This window comes from Vicugna pacos, chromosome 3, assembly GCF_048564905.1.
Source record: "Vicugna pacos chromosome 3, VicPac4, whole genome shotgun sequence".
NCBI classification, from domain to species: Eukaryota; Metazoa; Chordata; class Mammalia; order Artiodactyla; family Camelidae; genus Vicugna; species Vicugna pacos.
Window position 1 is genome coordinate 50,517,662 of NC_132989.1, and position 21,035 is coordinate 50,538,696.

Genomic DNA, 21,035 nt, shown 5'->3' on the forward strand with positions numbered 1-21,035 from the left:
CAACATTAAAAAGGACTACACTTCAAAGTAGGTTTGGGGGGAAAACACATTTAATCTTCTTTTTGTTGTGTATTTGTTGTAAGTGATAAAAGTGGATGGTGTTTAGCCCTTTACAAAAGAAAAGGTATTATCTTACCTTCAAATACATTCTATGATGAAGCTTAAACCCAGAGCAGAAGGCAGCTCAGAGTTGATGAGCTGTTCAAAATGGAAATGGCCAGAGAGACATGTCTTCTATCTAATTAACTAAGAGCCCCTGGGGAAAACTATTCAGCCTCACCTTCTGATGGCCTCTGGCATTCCTTTCCATGTCTCCCTTCTGCTCCAGCTCGCAATTCTGTAATAGTTATTCCAAACCACCTTCATAAGCACTGACCCTGCCACTCTATCATTTTTACCTGATGATTTCGTATCGTACTTCATGTAGAAAGCAAGATGCCAGTAACTAGAGTTTCTTCACCTTCTTGCTGGACCTCCTCCCCCACCCAGAAAAGGAACATATCCACACCCATCCTCACCTCCTTTCCTTCATCTCAGTGGAAGGACAGGGAGGTCTCCCTACCCTGTTCTAGGTCTAGACTCTCTACTTGGCCTCTGGGATTCCTCCCCTCACAGCCATTCAGGCATCTGGCCCCAATTATTACCAATTTCTCTTTCATTTGTTTAATTTATTTCCAAGGAAAATGTCCCATAGATATAATGAGTCCTGGTATTATTTTTTAAAAACTTGTCTCAATCCATCATAGCCAGACTTCTTTAAAGAACAGTCTATACTTGCTGTATCCAAATTCTAACGTTCTATTTGCTCCTTATCTCTTTACTGTGCTATAATCCAGCTTGTGGATCCACTTCACTGGAACTGCTCTCACCATGGCTTCTAACCACTTAGAACCATCATACCCAGTAGTCTACTCCTTAGCCTGGACCTCAGGTAACCACCTGACACAGTTAGCCATTCCTTCCCTCTGATTTGCCACTTCCTCTCAGGTCTGTGTATTGTCTCTCTCTCTCCTCTCACCTCCTCCTCCCTCTCCCCTCTCCTCTTCCTCTCCCAGTCTCCCCATCACCTCTCTCTCTTTCTCCTGCATTTTTCTCCTACTTTTATGAATATGCCTTCCAAGTCTCCCAGGAATATTCAATTTCTGTTTCTTCTAATGTTCCTCAGAATTCTAATCTCTGTCATCTTTTCTTATACAGTACCCACCCTCCCAGGATCGCAGCCACTTGACCATCTGGCTATATTCTATTGCCTCCTCCTCTCCAGCACAGAACATTGCTCTGAGTTCAGATCCATGATGTCCAGGTGTCTGAGACACCTCAGACTTAGTATGTCCAAACCTAAAATAATCCTTTCTGCCTAAACCCCATTACCCCAAATTTACTTTTTCTCAGATTCTCCACCTTGTTTATGCGCACAATCATTGCCCTTGTCACACAATAAATCAGGAGGTTGTTTTTGTGTTTGTTTTCCGAAAATACTTTATTCCTCTCAATTCACACACAGTACCCAAAGTCAATTACACTTTTCCAAGTGGAATACATATTCTGGGGTAAGCCATATTTTATTTTATCTATTGGTGTCAAGAGCAATGCATGATGCTTCTGGTTATTTGCCTGTCACTATACTAGCTATTGAAGTTGGGGGTGGGGGGTGATATATGGCTCACATATACATACACATACATCTCACACACACACACAGACTGAAGTAAAGTATCCATTAGCTCATTAATATGGCCACAGTATGGAAATGGTATATATTATAGAAACAATATATGCAATGGGGCTTTCAAGTTATCGGGTGTGGTCTTGATAACTTGAATTATATTGCATTTTTTATGTAAGAAAGCATATTATAACTTCTCTACACCACTGCAAAAAGTAACTTAGAAGGAATATTTTCCTCTATACTTTATTCTGAGTATTATCAATCTCCTAGAAAAACTGAAAAAACTGTATTGTGAATACTCGTGTACCTAGATTCTGCTCTATCATTTGTGTTATATTTGCTTTATCACTTATCAATCCACCCAGCCTTCCATCAATCCACCTTCTTTCAAATTAGGTTATAGACATATACTTCACCCCTAAACACTCAAGCATGCTTATTATTAAGAACAGCTATTTTGAGGAAGTTCATATATTGAAATGCACAAAACTTCAGGGTATCATTCAAAGACTACTCACTCGACTCTTCCCTCTTCCACCCCACTCCTCTCATATCCAAATTCTTTATTGCTCAACTCCCTCTCCTCCAGCCCCCAACTTTAGTTCACACCTTTGCTATGTCTTATCTGAATTACTGGGACGTCCTCCAGTTTCTTTCACTTTAATTCATTCCCACAACACTGTCAAGGTGATTTTTCTAAACCACAAACTGGATGTCATTTCCTGTTTAAATTCCTTCTCTGGTTCTACTCCAAACATCTAAGAGTAGTTTTAGAATAAAATCCAACCTCCTGAGTATGGTACACAATGATCTGACCCTGTTTTTTTCTCTGTCCTCATTTCTTGCCACTTTCTCACCTTCCCTAACTTTTCCCCAACCCCTTCTCTCACAAGCATCAGTCACCAAAAAGATAAAATTCTTTGCAGCATTTCATGTGCCCTCATCCTTTGCACCTTCTTAGATACCGTTCCTTCTGTCTGCAGTGCCCTGCTCTCCATTCTTCATCTAGCTACCCCCTACTCACTCTTCCTGACTGGGTTCAGACATTGCCTCCTCTGGAAAGTCCTGCATGTCCACCCTCTACCTCCACTGCAGACTTGGCTGGACCCCTTCCGGGATTTCCTAAACATCATGTACACACATCTGTCTTAGAATTTTTGCCTTTGCCTGTTAGTCATCCCAACCAGTCTGCAGATCTTTAAGGGCAGAGAGCAAATTCTGCTTCTCATCCCTCTGATTCCAGATAAATAAATGTTCAATAAATGTTCAGGGAAGGAAAGCAGACAGGAGGAAGGCAGGGGTATTTATGAGATGTCTGAGAATATTTAACAATCACGGTGACTGGCAGGATAGTGTTAATTCAAGAAAACATTTAATATAAATTTAAAACCAAAGGGACCACCTTAGCCTACATTGGCAATTGCCTATGGCCTCAGGAAAACCATAAGTAAGAATAAAATCACAAGGAACTTTTAAATTTTTCTTATTTTTAATTGTGGCAAAATACACATAACATAAAACTTACCATCTTAATCATTTTTAAGTGTTGATCATATTCACACTACTGTGCACAACCCACTTCTGATTATACAAATACAAGGTTATTTCTTCCTTTTGAAAAAAGGACAAATAAAGGCATTAAGAAAGCTCTGACTTGAGGAGGCTAGATTCTTGCCTGAAGTATATGTAGCAGGTATGCAGGGGCTGCCGTAAGGATGCACCACTAATTACCTGGCAGCAGCTTCTGGAGCTAAAAGCCAAACCATCAAATCACAGTAAGCACAGGGTGTTTTCTTCCAAATGACAAGTGCATCAGACTTCATTTCTGGTGTTTAAAATCCCATGAGCTTTACACCTGACAGGGACAGCCAGTCTGCTTGGCCTGGCCCTGATTATCCAACTTACTATATACCTGGTGGTTAGAGAAGCAATGGAGATCCAAATTATACCCTTAATTAAAGAGCACATCACCCTACATCTTATCCAAAAAAGTGAATCTCCATCTAGCCCTAAATTGCTCTGGACTGGATTATTTGGCAATCCTCCACAGTAGATAAATAAGAAAGGAGATAAGAAATTTGAAAGATATTGACAGTATCTGAATTCAGGCAGTTGACAGATCTTTTGCACCAATTCTAACACAGCCATTTCATAGCACAGAGCCGATCAACATGCACCTCGAAGCCAGGGAAGAATGTATAACCCAATAGCACACACTTGATGCTGTATGAAGGACTTAGAAAAGAAGTCAAAATGAACCAGCACACAGATATTTATTGAGACTCTAATGTGGACCATCAGAGTATTAAATACTATAGTATCAAAATTAGCTCATTTGGCTCCCAAATTTCAGAAATAAAACTCAAACTGTAGAAAATCTGATCATAAGTAATATAAACCAGGAGTAAAAATGATCATATTTGCTTCTTCAAACCTTGGACAGAGTATAAACTGACAGGAAAACCTAACAGTTGATTATAAAGGCAAAGTCATAGGAAGAAACTGGAAGAGTTGAGATGGTTATTCAGAGCTGGATGAGTACTAATATTCCTTAATTATTTTACAATTAATTATTATTTTTCTTGATCTGGGATACATTTTGATTGTAAAAAATAGAACCTTTTAATCTCTCAAGCAAATGGTAGTATTTATTAGAAAAATAAACAAATATTTCATTGAACCCAAAGAAAACAACCTGGTCCATACCAGGGAAGAAAACAAGGAATAGGAGTTAGGAGCTGTGCTTACATTCACCATTGCCCTGGAGGGAACGATGTTCCCATGCCACTTCTCTAGACTTGTCTCCTTTATTCTTCTCCTTCTTTGCAGACAGGCTTTCTCTGCCTTGGGATGCACATGATCGAAATATGACACCTGCCAGAACCCTGTTTTTTATCCCTTCATATCCAGTAGAGATGAACTAAAGCCTCTGAGACCTAATTCCAAATTCTTACATGGAGAAATTAATGAGGCTAGCTTAGGTCAAGTATCCACTATCAGATGTCTGTTATCTTTGACTTTTCAAGAAGACTAATTCCTAGGACTCCAGATGTGATACTATATTTTAATGTTCTAACCCACAGGAGTGCAAAAATGCTTTAGCACTTACAACGGCATTTTGATTCATCCAGATAACCAAGTGAAGTTACAGAAATATGAAGTGAGAACATTCACTGCCAAATTCTTAAATTACCAGATCAATATTATTGGTTTCCATCTCACCCAAAAAAAAAAGCACATGCACTTTTTTTTTTAAAGTGAAGATCTTCAAGCATCTCCTTAGGATATTCAACTTCTACTCTGTTGTTTTTTTTTTTTTCTCCACAAGAGGTAAACTCATCTTTACTTACTGGAAAGAGCAGTCTGTGCAATCGTTCTCATCATCAATGTGGAGCCTCTATCTGAAAGGCTAAGCATTTATTGACTTTAGGACTGTGGCAACGTGCAGACAGAGCACAAACCACCATTTCTCACCAGAGATGCTCTGTCTTAGAGAATGAGAGTTGCACATGGTAACAAATGCTGGAAGGCACTTAAGTACCAATTACTAACTATTTAAGGACAATGCTATCTCCAGAACGGAGTAAGACTCACAGTGACGAAAAGTTGATTCTGTTGGAGAAGTCAAGTGTTTCCACACTCTCTCTAGCAAGCCTTTATAATCTGTATTAATCACAAGTTTCTTTGGGGGTTCTTGTCTAGGGATAAGCTTAAACCATTAATTAAGTCACTGCATATATGATGCTGGAGTTGTTTCCCCCTTGCTTATAATACATACTTGTCTACTGGTCTGAATGTGGGAAAATGGGATGCAGATGCCCAAGCTGCCTGCCTCTGCAGAACCCAGACTGTGGGCTGCTGCTTTGTTATGGGCTAAACTGTGTTCCTTCAAAATGTCTATATTGAAAACCTAACCCCCACCACCTCTGAGTGTGACAGTATTTAAACACAGGGCCTTTTAAAAGGTGATTAAGTTAAAATAAGATCACTAGGATGTGCCCTAATCCAATCTGACTGATGTCCTTATAAAAGGAAGTCTGGACACACAGGGAGCTCCAGGGATGATTGAGCATAGGGAAAAAGGTCATATGAGGCCACACTGGCCACCTGCAAGCGAAGAGAGGTTTCAGAAGAAACCAAACTCCCAACACCTTGATCTTGGACTTTTAGCCTCCAGAGCTGCAAGAAAATTAGTTTCTGCTGGTTAAGCCACCCAGTCTTCTGTTATGGCAGCCCTAGGAAACTAACTTGTTCCTCCACAAGAGATTTTAATATCAGAGGATTCCCTAATTCTTTTCTTCAGGATGATCCATTCACAAGTTTAACTGTATGTGACCCCAGTTTAGTGTTTCTGGTACAAGATGTGGAGAGAAACTGTAAGAGATGTTCCCACAACCCAGGGCTTTCATTCCCTCGGGGCGACAATGGCCCAGGACAGGTAGCAGCTGCCTCCTGTATGTGAGACATATACTCTCCAGTTTCACACAGCTTCCATATTCCTCATTGCTGTATACCTAACTGCTCCACCCATTTATAGCATCTTCTGACTTCTGGAAGCATCTGAGCCCCTGAGACGGTCTGCTCAAACCCAGTGCTTCTATCACTGGTGCAGAGACATTGATCCAGCATCCCACGGAGACTTGGCAGCAGCAGGCCCATTTAAAACATTTCTTCTGAAGCCAGTTGACATTGATTTTTTGGGTTATACACCTCTGAGGATAAAACACCGTTACAGAATCAAAGAAGCAATAATTCTTCTCTGGCTATTGCAATTACTGAAGTAGAGTCACCTTGTATACATACCAGATAACAAATAGTGGGGCTATCCTCCCCCTTTCCAGTTGCCTGTATGAAAAAATAACCTAACGAAGAAAGACGATTACACATCCAAAGGGGGGATATTGTACTTTAGTATGAATAAAGGGTTTGAGTGGCTACAGGACTTTTTAGCCAAGAGTTGAAAAGATTATATATATAAAACAGATAAACAATAAGTTTATACTGTAGAGTACAGGGAACTATAGTCAATATCTTGTAGTTACCTGTAATGAAAAAAGAACATGAAATTGAATATATGTATGTATATGTATGACTGGGACATTGTGCTGTACACCAGAAATTGACACAACATTGTAAACTGACTATACTTCAATAAAAAAGCATGTTTAAAAAAAAAGAGTTGAAAAGATTAATTCTGTCCCAGGTAAGATTGGTTAAAAGGTTGTTCTTTGCCAGTTTGTGATGCCATCCAGCACCACATAAGTTAGTCCTAGGCCAATTTACAGAAGTTGCAAACAATCCAAGAAGTGCCTCTTAAAGATATTCTGTTAGCCCTGGAACCCAGACTACTCTCATGGTCAAGGAGAATCCTCACAGGGAAAAAGCCTAGGGATGTCAGAGCCACGCAGCAGCTCATGGTTAGAGCTACTCTCTCCACAGAGTAGTGGGGATCTCTCTCATCCTCTGTCTCTCCCTAACCCTCTCCCCTCTCCCCTCACTTTCACTCCCTCTCACTGCACTCTCCCCTCCTAAAGCAGACTGGAAAGATTTTCAATTGCAGGATGGGGGGTGGGGCTCCTCAACAATAGAGTTCAAGGGTCACTGTTTTAGAGGGAGGCTCAGGACTTGCTATAGGATCTCACTAGCACAGGCACAGGGCAGCAATAAAGACTAAAAAGCAAATAGCCAGCATCTCAGCATTGATCTCTGCCTCCCCATTAACTAAGGATCCCAAACGTTCATTTGTTCAAAGGGCCAAATGGTAATTCAGTGGCCTGCCTGGACAGACAGAGGCTAAACCCATACTTCCCACCAAATACACACAACAACAACAGCAACAGACCCTCCCACATATACACACTAACCACCACTTTTACACACAACCACAAGCATACACACCATCAGCCACCACACACGCACATACCATCAGCCACTACGCGCACACACACACCAAACACCACCTACACACAATACTGCTTCCCTCCCACACACATTTCAAAAGAGCCACATAACAAAAACCCATTACAAAAAAAAAAAGTGGAGCCCTCATAAACGAGTTGAAAGGAATGTGAAGAACAAGAACCATCAACAAAATCACCTCTATCTTCTATTCTTCTCTTGGTTTTAGACTCCTCACATCTGCTTTTCACTGACTCAGATTTGAACACTGACCTTTGTAGAGAAATGTTTAGTACATTAGATGGTAACCATTTCTTCTATCTTTCCCCTATTTGTTTGGCCTGATGTCTCCTGCGTCTAAGTCAGTTTAGGGAAGAGGATCTGTTGTGGTATTCTTTGCTCAGTGTGCATCCAAGAAACAAAAGCACAGCTGCATTTTATAACTAAGTACCAGCGCACATTCTCTCATGTCTGCCTTCTTGCCCAAAAGCAATGAAAGCTTCTTTACTAATGGAACAATTAATTCAGTGTAAGGTCATCAGGCCACTTTGGAAGGGCCTGTATTATGTGCATACGGGGAATCAGTTTTTTCAGAAATAAATATTGGACACATTGCCCTCATTTAATTTGGAAAGAGATTATCCAAAAGCAGTCAGCTCATGATTATACTAAACCTAATGTGCAAGCAGATGACCTTGAGCCCTTTTTCTCCCTTCTGCTGCCTACTCCTTCTCTGTTTCACTGCTCATTGCCTTCTTCATCAATGTGTAGAGAAAAGGTCATGGTGATATATAAGTCAATCCCTTTTGCTTTATCTTTGTAGCTCTGCAAAAGATTTGGAAGAGGAATAAGCTGGAAGAAATATGAGACCTATGGATACCCTGAGAATTTTAGTTAACTCTGTGCTCTCTGCCCCCCAATTTGTACAGTTAATTTAGAGTTGGTTGAATAAACTTTGCATGAGATAAATGGGTATTTATTTCTCCATCCTTGGCTCAGTTCAAGAAATGCTCCAACAAGCAACTTGGTAAATTCAAGTGATCAAAAAAAAGCCACTACAAACGGCTTGCTAACCCAAATATGATCTGTACTATATTATTCTGCCAAGTTCTAGGTCATTCACACCAACGTTATCAAAGATCAATGTCTCTTGTAAGTGTCGACACAAAAGGGAATTGCATTTGAATTGGCTGTATGACTCTGATGCCATAAATGCACAGAAAACTGTTGTCATCTCTAGCCATTGATAAATGTATTTGACTTTAAAGAAAATCACCTAAATTTCATGAACTTCAGTAAAAGCATCTATAATAAATTCATTGCCCAACTTCATGGTGACATGATTGTGAGTTGTACGTATCGGCTTTTCAAACTACTCAAGGAGAATTTAAAAATTCTGATTTGGGAGTGATTAATGATTAATTAATGACTAACACAATCAGTATGATTAATTAATGATTAACACAATATTACACGTGGTATACAGTGCAAATAGATAGGCTGAAAGGATATTAATGTTAATCAAGGACACTGTGCATCTATGTAATTAGACATTTCATTGTTTGGTGCATAATCAATTGCGCTGTGCTGCATAGAATGTATTGATTGCCAATTAACTTCAGTGGTATTTATTCTACTGTTCAAACATAAAGCATTCAAACTAATCACTGTAAGGTTTCCTGAGGCTGTGTTGTTTCAATCAATATTTGCCTTCTCTATATTGCAATACTTCGGAAATTATCTCAAGCTTTACCAAGAATATTGACTCTAATTCACCTACAGTTTAAAAAAACCAAAATGTTATCATTTCCATAATTTTGTAAGGCCACTATGTTGTCATTCATCTATGAGTAACTGTTGTTGCTTATGGTGTAATGACTTCACTCTAAAAAGCATGGGGAAAAAAGATATTTTTTCCCCCTGTCTTCAGAGATCATCAGAATCAAAATGCATAATGGCTGAGGAGTTCAGGGTTTAGAGATATGTGCAAGGCAGCTTGCTATCCTGTGCCTTTTCTAAGAATATGTTCTGATTCCGATGATTCTAGCTAAAAATCGGGTCAGAAAAGTTGGACAGCTTTAAATGAATAAATTTACTTCATGCACTAGGTCAGTGTCTGAAGTCAGACTTTTATCCACTCACAATAATGATTTAATGTGTATTAACCACCAATAGTTAGATTTATTAAGAATTAATACTAATGAACCAGTGAGTAGTTTTATGCAAATAAAAAAACTGACATTCATATTTTGCAGTGTAGAACACCACTGGCAATAATGAGAAAGAAAAATAAAAACAACTAACACTAGATGAAACTTTCTAACTCCTAGACACTATTCCAAGTGCTTTATATGAATTAGCTTATTGAATCCTCAAAGAATTCCATGTTGCAAAATTGAGAGATAAAGAGGTTGAGTAACATGCTCAAGGTCACACAGTTATTAAGGGGCAGAGACTGGATCTGAACTGTTCTTGTATCAGATTGCCTATTTTAAACTAGGATGTGATATATAGCCTGTAAACTGAATTATAAATCATGTATCTACATAACCATGCCAGAAACTTCTGAATTAGCTCCAACAGGACAAATTCTTATGATGCCATTTTCTTTCCCTCTACCCTTTAACATTCAAAAAGCACGGGTGATACGCAATCACCTTCTAAATTTCCTAAGTTATCTCACCTAGGGATTTTCTTTATTTTCCAATTCTTTATTTTCCAATGTTAATTAGAAAAACAACAGCATATACAAGAGTGCACAGGATCCTGGTACAAAAGAATGACCTCACTGAAGCCAAATCAGCTTGGAAATTAAAATCAACTAATTGTGCCTCCATCAAAGAAAAGGAAGTCAGGGAGTTTATAATCTTAAAATCTTATTTTTTTCCCCTCAGAAGACTCATGTCACTTCAACCTTATCTTCGACATACTTGTACTCACCTCAGTCTATTCACATCATTCTACTCTACTGAACCTTTTTCAATGAAACACCAAGGACCTATAAGAAAACTTCTCCCTCAAAAATACTAGGCCATTCTTTGCCATTAATTTCAAATCTCTTAAAGTGTCATTTTCCCCATAAATCCATTCCAAATTGATTTTTTGGAAAGCTATGGCTCCACTATTCTTAATCCTGGATATTGAAGTTTAATACCTAATTTTCTCAAATTCTCACCAACTAGTCACTCACCTACATATACACCTCTCAAATGCCATAAATTCTCAAATTTGTGTTTGTTATAAATTATCTAGCTTTTCTATTAGATTTTCATATAGTCTGACACCATTCAAAATTACCTTCTTATGCAATAGTTACTAAACCATAGTATTATGAGTGGGCATCTTCAAATTTCTGTCAGAATAAAGAATTCCTCATAATAAAAATATTTAACACCTTTAATTGAGAAAGACATAGACTAACTGATGAGTTAAATTTATTGACTATTTTAAGATACACTATTAATCGTTGGAAATTGGTTAACTATATCACAATATTGATTTTTGTGAGTGTGAAAGTAACTAACACACATACACTCATACACACCTTTTTGCACAGTAGACTGCTCATTTTCAGAGTACAATAGTTTGCTTTGCACAGAGTACCAAATTGAATGGCAATGTGGTACTTTTAATAATAACACCAAGTATTAACACCATTGATGGGCACTGAATTTCTTTGCTACTCAGCTAATTTTTTGCTACTTAATAAGAAAAATTATGTAGACATCAAGCACCTCTGGTTCTGAAATTTATTTTATTTGCTCTACCCTTTAAAAGTCTTAAATAGGCAGCATGTACCTCTTATATGAAATATAATTTGGAAAGTGGCATGTTTCCTTTTAATGCAACAAATATAATTTGAGTGTATGGCCAGGCAATAAGAAGTTTATAGTCCTGTAGGGGGAAAAAAAAACCTGGTGATATATGAAATGCTGACTAGTAAGACAAAATGTCATATGAAAAAGAAAATGTGAGTAGTGGGGCCAGCAAGTGGGATTAGAAGAAGATGGCATCAGTACAGACATCTCAGGAGCAGGAAGAAATCATCTCAAGGTGGCCGACTGATAAAGGGAACATATCGATCCTCATGCCTCAAAGATCCAAAGAGCATGACCAGGCTTCAGGCAAGATAGTTTGTGATAGCACTGAGACTAGAAGCAATTCTCTGCAAAGCTCTCAGTTCTAGCCACCAGTCCTCAGGATGACTTCCTCTTGTGAACAAAAACAGCTGCAGTACTCTGAGGCTATTCCCCTGCTCACCAGACAAGAGCATCTTGTTCCAGCATTCCCAGAAAAAGTCCTAACTTCATTCTGATTGGACAAGATGAGGTCACCTGTGAACCAGTTACTGCATCTGAGAAAAGAATTTTCTGATTATGTTAGACCAAGCACGTGCAACCAAGCAGGACTCCATTGTCATCATTGGTGACCATCTGATATCTGTAAAGGTGCTTGTAACTGCTTAACTGTATAATGGTTTAAAGGGTTTTTCTCATGTTCTTGCTGACCAGGGTTGGGCTGGAGAGGAGAGAGGCTTGGGTGGTTCACCCAACCACCTTGTGGTGCTGGTGCTCGTGCAGGGGTCATGCTCAGTGCCCTGCTCTCCCAACACCTCAGAAATAGCAGTTGGGTGCTTTGTGCATCGTGTTGTTCATAACTCACCCCAACTGAGAATGTCTGCGGTTGTTTTTGATCCCTTCTGGTTTCCTTGTATCCTGTTGTTTGAGCTGCAGGCTTCGAGGTCCCAGGCTTCAGCGTGCTTTAAAGGCTAAAAGCACTTATTAACCTGGTTTTAAACTGCACACGTTTTTCTCTAGGGCTCTCTCCCACGGACCTCCTTCCTATGCACCCTTAGTTCTAGGCATAAGAATATTGAGGGAGTCCAAAGACAGAGGTGAACTGCATATCCAGCAGAGGGAAGGGGACCCCTGCATCTGCAAAAACAAGAAAAACTTTTGTTACCCTATATGTGATCTTCATGGAAACTAGCTTCACCCCTTGAACTCTTGAACTGCTACTATAAAATCCCCTGCCTTTTGTCCCCAGTAGGCTCACAATCTTAGAGGCATTAGCCCACTGTGACCTCTTTGGCCTTGCAAAGAAATAAAGCTGCCTTTTCTACTTCATCCAAAACTCTGTCTTCAAGTCTCAATTTGGTAAGTAGGGTATGGAGGCTGTGTTTTGGCAACACATGGTTTATACCCCTGGCTGTGGTGTCACCTTCCCATATTCACATGGCTCCCAAATTGAAACCAGGGCTATCAACCTGGTGCAAAGGGGAAAAACTTGCAGGAAACCAATAGGTAACTACTGTAACTTATTTCCCTCTTGGCTTATTTTGACTGTAAAACTAACTATGTTCAGCTAAACTTATGTATCATTTCTCTGTTCACATATACAATATTCTAGACTCTCTTGCTCCTCTGTCTTTGTATCTCACTGGTATGGCAAAATTCCACCTGTAGGTGTTTTTTCCTTCATTCCTGCCCTGAGTGACTGTACATTGCTGGATAAAGTCCACCACCAGGGTAGACTAACATCACTATGAATTCATAGTATCAACTTCAAATGAGCTCTACCTGATCACCCTCTATGTGATGGTCTATCATATTTCTTAGAGCCTCATGCTCACTCTGTAAAATGACTACTTAAAGTGCCTCCTTTTTCCCAAGCCTCCAACTTTCCCAGTCTAAATTATCTTCACTCTTTCCTCCAGGAGATGATGTGTCCTTCTACTTTACAGAGGAAATACAGACTACCTCACTCAACATGTCAACTTACTTCAATACCCTTCCCAATCACCTGTTAGGAAAAAGAAACTGCCCATCTCTTCTCTGAGAACTAACTCTCTCAGCTTTTATTTATTATCCTTAAATATTCCTTCAGGACTATGGTAGCATTGAATTTCATTTCCTCTGACCTTCACAAAAAAAGTATGTTAGATAATTTCTTATATTTTCATATCTCACTCACACACACACACACACTCTCACACTCTGAATTCATCTTTCCCAATGGGATTTAACCAAAGTCAAATCCCTGGCAATCAACCAGCCAATCAATAAATCAGTCATTTCCCTTGATTCCCATATCACCATTTAGATACCGTCCGTATCCCCTTTTCCTCTTACCTCCCAATCTTCACCAAAATAGCTCTTGTTAAGTTTACCAAAGGCGTTCACTATCTAAATCCAAAGGACATTTTTGGTCTTTACCATGAACAACTTACCAGCAGTTTTGACATGATTGATCTCTCCCTCCTGGTTTTCAAGACAATATCTATCTAGTTTTCTTGCAACTTTTCTATTTCCTTCTTCCCTTCTTCAAAGCCATTAAATGGAGCATTTTCTATGGGTTTTTTCTATGTCATCTTTTCTCCTCATTCTATATTCTGCTCTTAGGAATTTTACCCAATATTATTTCAGTTGTCAGTCATAAGTCAACAACACCAGTCAGTTTATTTCTCCATTCATTCATTCATTCATTCATACATTCCATAAATGTTTATTACTTGCATACAATATTCCAGTTACTAGGGATAAGAGAGTGAATGAATTCAGACTTCTCTTAGTTTTAACTCATATATCTAACTGGCTCTTACTATCTCCACTTGAATGTTTATAAGACATATTAACATGTCTTAAACTAAACACATTATCTCCCCCTCAATTCTAATTCCCTTCCCAAGCACTTACCACAGTAACTGGCACCTCCTTCCAATCAGTTTCTTACGCTAGAAATCTAGGCTTCCTCTTCAGCTTTCCCTGAGCCTTCACCCCCATGTATAATACATCATCAAGCCCATTTCCTTGTTACTTCCTAAATATATCTGGATTCCATGTCTTTGACTTTCTGTCTCTACCTTCATCTCCTTAACCCAGTGTACTATCATCACTTACCTATACTCCTGCTATAATCCCCCAGCTAGGTTCCCTGAATCTGCTTCTCCTTCCAATCTCTTTTCTACACTGCAGAAGAGAGTGAAATTTTAAACACACAAATCTTATATTATGCTCCTTAACCCCTTTTCCTGCACCACCGTAATCGGCCCCCTCTCACTTCTTTAGAGGCTCCATCCTATCCCAGGGGTTTTGCAATGTTGTTCCTTTGTGAAGGAATGCTCTCCCAGCCCTCCTCCTCCATGCACCTGCTTACATCTCCTACACACACATCAGGTTGTTGTCTGCTTGTCAGTTCATCAGGGAACTAAATCCCAAGTTATGCTAGGCTCCCTATGGTATGCTCTCTTAGTTGCCTTCTTAGCACTTACCACAGCTGTAATTTTACATTTATTTGTGTCACCACCACTATATTAGAAACATCATGATGACAAAGTCTATTCTATTTTTGCTCACCACTGAATGTGCAGCACTAGTATAGTTCCTACCACATGTTAGGTTTTTAGTAAAGACGTGATAAGTGAATGAATGAATGAATGGACAAGGAAGAAAACAAATCACTAAAAATTTCATTGCCCCAAGGCAGATAGTTATACTTTGATGCATTTTCTTTCAATAATTTTAATGCAAACATATTTTTATATTTTTATAATCTGGGTAGATACTATATATACAATTTTAATTATAATCTTCACATCAAACCCCCCAAATTTTCTGAAATTTAAACTATTCTTGAAAAACTTCATTTTTAATGGCTGCATACAATTTCAGCTCATCAGTCTAGTCTAAGGTATTTAAGTACTCACCTATTATTAAATACTTAAGATTTTTCCAGTAGCTTTATTTTACAAATAATGTTAGAGCAACTATTTTCAAACATTTCATACATGCAAATTTATGGCTACTTACATGAGACATATTCCTAAAATAAGACAAATTCCAGAGTTAAGATACATAAATTTTAAGCCTTGGAAATTCCTGAATACTAAGAATATAAGAGCAATGAATGATACTGTAGCATGTATATATTCCTACGTTGAAACAAATTATGCAGATTTAGATTGCAAGACAGGCTAATCAGTTCACTGCAAGCATTATTCAACTTTTAAAACTATACCTTGTGTGTAGGTTACTCTAGGGCAAGAATGACAAAACATTTTGCAGGATGGACTTATTTTTCAGTGTTCTGCCCTAGCGTTCTGAAAACAACCCTTTTGATAAAATACTTTCACAGTTTTGGGGTTATCTGTCTGCTTTACAAATCTGGTAACACTACTGATAGTTCAGTAGAGTTCCAAATATGTTTTAGGAATAGTTATTTGCCACTTTACAAAACAAACATGATATATCCTAAAGATTCTGCTAATTGTATATTTGTAAAAGTTGTTCCAAATATTTCTTTGGATAAGTCAATTGAGGTCCAGTGTCCTGGGATAAGATAAGATCAATTAAAGCATTAGGATCTAAGGCTTCAGGAAGGTAAAATTATCTTGCATGCTGTATACTCCCTCCTTGCGTTCACCAATTATAGGATTTCCCTCTGGGAGGTTTCTGCACGAGTCTCAATTAGAAGAGTCTATTAAGAAAAACAAAGCCTTCCAGACAAAGGTTTTTTGCATGAATATTACATTCAAAACAATAGCAGCAATACTTTCAATAAATACATTTATAATATTTCTGATGCTCGATATAAATGTCAGAATTATCCATTTTTCATTCTGAGAAGAATCAATTCTCAGTCTACTGTGGAAACACACATCAAGCTAGGAAAAGAAATCTATGCACAGCATGACCTACTTTTGATGTACTGAATTTTTTTCTCAAAAAGAACTAAAAACTGCCATTAAAAATCCAGACAGAACTGCATTAGTACAACGGATGTAAAAGCATTATTTCAACGTAGGAAGAATGAGTTGTATTTTTCATGAGGTTCTACAACCAATCATTTCTAGGTATATTTTGCTGTTATATACACTAATATGAATCCTTTCAGTTCTCAGACTATATTTAAATTCATAGTCATATCCTCAGTTGCATATTCTGGTACATCATTCTTTTGTAAAGGAAAGAGAAGTCTTTATTAAGGTAGGTTAAATTTTGGTAATAGGACTACTCATATTTTTGTCATATATGCTTTTGTTGTTATAAAATGCATTAGGTTTTTAAATTTTTTTTCTAACATTCACAACTCTATGGCATATGCATATATACCTATTTTACAGATGAGTATATGGAGGCTCATAAATAGTAAATAACATGCCTAGAGTTTGGTAACTAGAAAAGGGTAGAGAAAGGATCTGAACCAAGTTCTTTTGGGTTCTACAGCTTGGCTCTTTCTATTAAAACAGGTATCAAATCACATGACTGTGCTACACAGTTGTGAGCATCAGACATGACATAATTTTGGCCTGTTTTTGGCATTCAGTACATGACATCTACTTATTGTCATCATCATCATTTTTTTAGTGTCATCTAAATACAAGCATGTTTTTACCAGAGAAACATCAAATCAACACGTCTTTCTCAATCAAAGGGTATTTGTTTTCATGCCTATGCCTCCTCTCTCTTAACCTACACAATCTACTGCATAAATGAAATGCCATTCCATATTTTTTCCTTCACATACACAAGTTAAGGACAGTAGTACAGCAGAAAGAACACAGGATTTTGAGTCAGACAGGTCTGCATTTGACACCCAACACCACCACTTAACAGTTAAATAACTCTGGGCAAATTACTTGACTTCTCTTAGAGGAAGATCTTTTTATTTGTTAAGGGAATAACAATGCCTATCTTATAGGGTTTGTAGATTAGAAACACTGCATGCACATAGTAGGTACTCAGTAGGTAATTTCTCTCAAAAACCCATGCTTCAGTTCAATCAGACCACATACCTTCACCTTCTTGCCATACTCTGTGCTTTGCCACACTATCAGTCTGTAATCCTCTCCCCATTCCATTACCATCCGATTCATTTTCAATCTTAGTTCAAAGGTCACTCCCATTAAGATTTCCCAAGTCCAACTAACCACAAGATAGCTCTCCTTTATCTGAATTGCTGTAGCACTTAGAACTTGTTACTAGACTCATTGTATCTTGCGTCATAATATTTATTTTTGTCTTACTACATCATTAAACTGTAAGAAGCTTGATTACATGGATAATTTAATCTTCTACGTTTTCTCCAAAACACCTAGCTAGTACCTGGCACTCAATAAATGGATGAATAAATCAAATATATAAAGTTCTTATGAAATCTGTATTCTCTTTTTTAATAGTTTCAAAATCATTTAATTTAAAATGTGCAGGAACTCTTGAGTTAACAGCTTGAGAGGTATGACCCATTCCTAAAGGACTAAATCAAAAATTTAATCCTTGACCCTTCTTTAGAGAACATTCTTACAAGAACGGACATGAATAACCTAAAATTTCCAGAGGAGCCTTAGGAGCACTGAAGAACACTGTAGAAATGGAGCCTGAAACAAAAGGAACGGGAAGGTTGCAATGCTGAGGTATGTGGAAAATCAGATGGTAAAAGAATGTGATTATAATAAGAATGTATATCTTTTGGTCAAGAAAGCTTAATATATTTCTGAAAAAATCAAACAATTTTATTTCACTATTGACTCCTGTATTAGTCAGGGTTCCCCAGAGAAATAAAACCAATAGGAATTTATTTGTTTGTTTGTTTGTTTATTATAAGGAATTGACTGGTGTGATTATGGAGACTGAGAAGTCCCATGATCTGCCATCTATAAGCTGGGGTCACAGGAGAGCCTGTGTGTGGCTCCAGTCTAAGTCTGAAGACCTGAGAACTAGGAGCACCAATGGTGTGAGTCCCAATCCAAGAGCAGAAGGTCAATGTCTCAGCCCAAGTAGTTAGGGAGAGAGGAGGGAAGGGGAAGAGAGGGAGAAAAATTTCCCTTGTCTGTCTTTTTGTTCTAATCATGTCCTCGAGGGTTTAGATGATGCCCACCTACAATGGAGAGGACAGTCTGCTTTACTCAATCTGATGATTCAAATACTAATCTTACCTAGAAACACAATCTAAACACACCTAAAAATAATATTTAGCTAAATATTAGGCACCTCATTATTCAGTCAGGTTGACACGTAAAATTAACCATCACAATCCTCAAGTTTAAAAGGCTGTGATTGTGGCAAAGAAGAGACCCTTCTAGCACTCTGATAAAAGGCTGCCTCTTCTTTTCCTTGGCAGGTATGCATCCCTTTAAGCTACCTGCTTGTGAATTGGGACTTTAAATGCTAAAAGGTTCAAAAACATTCAGTGTGGCGAGCCCTCACCTGGGCTTTCACTACATATAAATTATTTCAGGGCAAAAAAACACACCTTAAAGTGTTAAACACAGATAGCTCTTTGATGAATCTTTGAAAATAGACATGCTTTCAAGCTATTGTTTTACTTAAGAATAAAAGAGTGTTAAGTGGGAATCAACAATTTATACATAAGACATCAGATAAAGACTTCTCACATGTGCTCCTGAGAAGGAAACTTTCCCCCTACTCCTCCCACTTCTAAAGAGGTGCTCTCTCAAGCTTGTTTCCTTAAAAGCTTTAGAAAGTAGGGGGAGATGACAATGTCATTTCACGTGGTGATCACAGCATGCAATGAAAACTCTGCCATGCACCTAAGAGTGTTACATTCTGCTGAGATAAATTCTGATTCTGTGAAACCTGACCTCAAACTACTAATAAAATCATCATAATTATGAACTTGCATCCTGGCTTACTTACAGCCTCCCTCCCACACAAGCCACTACAAGCAGCAGCGTCAGGAAGCCTGAGGGTAGAATCACTGTGGGTGGGACAGTGGGAAGACAGAGGTCAAGAGCACTGAATGTGGGGTCTGTGCCCTGGGGCTTCACAGCACCTCAGGGAGGTGATGAGAGGAGCCTTCCCTCTCTCAAAAGCTGGAACAATTACACAGGTGGGAACAATGGACCAAAATAGGCCAGGAGAGGCACTATGCAGTTCCCTCGGCCTGCAGTGCCCTGCTTTTCACCCCACCCCGACGGGAATTCTACCCACTTTTCAAAGCCAGATAAATAACTGCTCCTCTATGAAGCCTTTCCTAATCTTCCTCCTCTCTCTTGTTCCCTCCTTTTCCCAATCCAACTTGACTTCCTCAATTATATCAACCTTTATTGCTCTTACTCCTCTTGAGTAGTACTTGTGTCCTGTTCGCTGCAGTTAGATCTTTCTGTTTATCTCCCACATAAACCATAGGTGACTTGAGGGTGGAGACCAAACCCAGTTCATTCTTACACACGCCCAGTACAAGGCACAGTGCCTGTGCCTAGTGTAGGTAGGGCCCTCCCGTAGACTGCCCCACCTGCCCAGCAAACACTTCCCTATCCTTGACCCACCCACAAACCACCCCTTAATCCGGTTTACTACTGTTTGTTAAGAGGGGACCGTTTATCATCCCACTCCTCATGCATCCATTTGTGATGAAGTCCCATAGTGACATTTATGGCCTTTGGTCCCACTCTGACTCATTCCTCCACTCTAGGACAAGGAGTGCCTTTTGTTTGGAGCAATTATGAGAAGGAAATGAGTATACCCAGTCCAGCCCTTGTCTTACTCCCTATTCCAGCTTTCCTTGAGGTTGTATTCTGGTCTGCAATCTTGCTTGCAGTCTTTGAGCATAAATTCAATTCAGAGGAATATTAGCAGGATTACTTTACATATGGAAGCCACATACTAAATTGTATCAGTACTAGGTTGACATTTTGATTTCCATCTGTCTGGCTCCTTTGTCTTTCTCTCAATTGTTTCCAAACTCAAGCAGGAGTTACATACTATCCTTCTAATATCTCAATACTAACTAATCATACTTCAGGTTATAACAAACATACCACTTTCTTGGAAACTCCTCCCTGAAACTTGGTTGGGTTCTCCTGTATTATATATACAATTTTTTTTCTTCATGGAACTTATCCAATAGCATATCTATCTGTAGGACTGCTTTGTAAAATTTTTTGTTACAGAACATTTTAAATGTATACAGAAGAAGATAGAATAGTATAATGGGTCCCCACACACCTATCAACCAGCTTCATCAATTATCTACACAATTTAATGCCATCTATATTCGTACCCTCCCCCATCTTTAAAAAAAACCCCAGACATTACATCAGTTTATCTGTAAATATTCCAGCATATATTCCTAATAGATAAGCACTAACCTCTGTTAGTTCTTCTACTTAACCTATTTGTGGGATCATTTATTTTAATGATTTTTTTCTACACACACCTACTCTTTCTCTAGGATTACAAACTCCATATGTCAGAGATATTGTCTGTTTTATCCTGACTGTATACCTGGTATATGGTAGGTGCTCGATAAATTAATTGTAAAGGAAGAAATTTTAAAAGGGAATACAAAGTTGCGGTATATTCATACAATGGAATACTACTTAGCCATTAAAAATAATAAAATAATGCCATTTGCAGCAACATGGATTGACCTGCAGATTGTCATTCAACATGGATTGACCTGCAGATTGTCATTCTAAGTGAAGTAAGCCAGAAAGAGAAAGAAAAAT

The 21,035-nt window shown here is 38.5% G+C and overlaps 1 long non-coding RNA gene across 2 annotated transcripts in view; it reads right to left on the minus strand.

Moving 5' to 3' along the window:
* The window catches only part of LOC140695603 (uncharacterized), a 137,243-nt gene that overhangs the window by 94,480 nt on the left and 21,728 nt on the right, over positions 1-21,035 (minus strand). Inside the window, exon 2 of one of the 2 annotated variants that reach the window (XR_012071275.1) lies at positions 12,230-12,501. This is a non-coding gene — a long non-coding RNA (uncharacterized lncRNA). Of the gene's footprint in view, positions 1-11,302; positions 12,502-21,035 lie in introns of those variants that run through there. The other variant, XR_012071274.1, reaches the window with a different exon arrangement.